The following is a 2,500-nucleotide window of genomic DNA, read 5'->3' on the forward strand; positions in this document are numbered from 1 at the left end:
TCAAGAGTTTGACGGACAGATGATTGGAGGCGCAGCTGTTGGTATACAGGGAGAAGAGCAGTGGGCAAAGGACGCAGCCCTGAGGAGTTCCCGTGCTGATGGACCTGGAGTCAGAGACTTCTGTTCCCGGCTTAACGCACTGCTTCCTGTCAGAGAGGAAGTCTGTGATCCACCTGCAGGTGGAGTAGGGCACGTTCAGCTGGAAGAGCTTGTCCTGAAGCAGGGCAGGGATGATGGTGTTGAAGGCAGAGCTGAAGTCCACAAACAGGATCCTGGCGTAGGATGCTGGGGCGTCCACATGCTGTAGGGTGAAGTGGAGGGCCATGTTAACTGCGTCGTCCACAGACCTGTTGGCTCTGTAGGCAAACTGAAGGGGGTCCAGGAGAGGGTCTGTGATGGCTTTGAGGTGTGCCAGGAGCAGGCGCTCAAAAGACTTCATTACCACAGATGTAAGGGCGACCGGTCTGTAATCATTTAGTCCTGTTGGCCTTAGCTTTTTGGGCACAGCGATGATGGTGGAGGACTTGAGACAGGCTGGTACATGGCATGTCTCCAGGGAGGTGTTAAAGATGTTGGTGAACACCGGAGACAGCTGGTCAGCGCAGTGCCTGAGGGTGGCTGGAGAGACAGAGTCCGGCCCGGCTGCTTTGCGTGGATTCTGCCTCTTGAAAAGCCCATTAACTTCTCCCTCCTGAAAGGAGAGAGTCGTTTCTGTAGTATGGGTGGGGGATGGGGCCTCTTGGGTGGGAAGGGGTGGTTCAGGACAGTCCAATTGTCTTTCAAATCTACGGTAGAACTCGTTCAGGTCGTTGGCTAGGCGGGAGTCGTTAGTGGTGTGGGGCGCTCTGGGTTTGTAGTTGGTGATGTGCCTGAGCCCTTTGGCAGACAGAAGCAGCGTCGTTAGTAGAGAACTGGTGTTTTAGTGTCTCTGAGTACAGTCGTTTAGCCTCTCTCACCACTTTGCTAAACCTGTTCTTCGACTCCTTGAATCTGTCTCTATCCCCACTCCTAAACGCTTCCTCCTTCTCCAACCTCAACCTTTTGAGCTTTGCTGAGAACCAGGGCTTGTTGTTGTTAAAGTTCACCCTGGTACGTGTTGGGATACAGCAGTCCTCACAGAAGCTGATGTACACAGCCTCTGTGAGTTCATCCAGACTATTGGTAGCAGTCGTGAACATATCCCAGTCAGTACAGTCTAAGCACGCCCGCAAATCTTCCACAGCCTCACTGGTCCACTGTTTAGATGTCCTCACAGCAGGTTTACAGAGTTTTAGTTGCTGCCTGTATGCACGAATCAGGTGGACCAAGGGAGTTCTGTGCGAGCCGAACAGCCCCGTGACCCACAAGAGAAACATCCCCGCCAAATTCGAGCGTTTGACGGGGTCTATCCGTGAAAAAATATTCACGTTTTTGAGTGCACATGCATTTCTGCTGCAAATGCCTCTGGAAGTTTCATGCCGTTCGTATGCCAATTGTGGCAACACGAAAATGACCCGTTTTCCCATTCCGAGGGATTTCTGTGCGACCCTAACAGGCCCGTGAGCCACAAGAGACACATCCCCGCCAATTTCTAGCGTTTCACGGGGTCTATCCGTGAAAAATATAGACGTTTTTGAGTGCACATGCATTTCTGCTGCAGATGCCTCTGGAAGTTTCATGCCGTTCGTACGCAATGTGGCAACACGAAAATGACCCCTTTTCCCATTCCGAGGGATTTCTGTGCGACCCTAACTAACAGCGCCCGTGAGCCACAAGAGAGACATCCCCGCCAATTTATAGCGTTTCACGGGGTCTATCCGTGAAAAATATAGACGTTTTTGAGTGCACATGCATTCCTGCTGCAAATGCCTCTGGAAGTTTCATGCCGTTCCTATGCAATGTGGCCACACAAAAATGACCCGTTTTCCCATTCCGAGGCATTTCTGTGCGACCCTAACAGCCCCGTGAGCCACAAGAGAGACATCCCCGCCAACTTCTAGCGTTTGACGGGGTCTATGCGTGAAAAATATTAAAATTTTTGAGTGCACGTGCCTTTCTGCTGCAAATGCCTCTGGAAGTTTCATGGCGTTCCTATGCAATGTGGCAACACGAAAATGACCCCTTTTCCCATTCCGAGGGAGTTCTGTGCCACCCTAACAGCCCCGTGAGCCACAAGAGACACATCCCCGCCAATTTCTAGCGTTTCACGGGGTCTATCCGTGAAACATATAGAAGTTTTTGAGTGCACATGCATTCCTGCTGCAAATGCCTCTGGAAGTTTCATGCGGTTCGTACGCAATGTGGCAACACGAAAATGACCCGTTTTCCCATTCCCAGGGATTTCTGTGCGACCCGAACAGCCCCGTGAGCCACAAGAGACACATCCCCGCCAATTTCTAGCGTTTCACGGGGTCTATCCGTGAAAAATATCAATTTTTTTTGACTGCACATGCATTTCTGCTGCAAATGCCTCTGGAAGTTGCATGCGGTTCGCATGCAATGTGGCGACACGAAAATGACC

Source organism: Petromyzon marinus, unplaced genomic scaffold (genome assembly GCF_048934315.1).
Source record: "Petromyzon marinus isolate PM22_M1 ecotype Great Lakes invasive population unplaced genomic scaffold, UKy_Petmar_22M1.pri1.0 PM_G_Scaffold_61, whole genome shotgun sequence".
Lineage (NCBI taxonomy): Eukaryota > Metazoa > Chordata > Hyperoartia > Petromyzontiformes > Petromyzontidae > Petromyzon > Petromyzon marinus.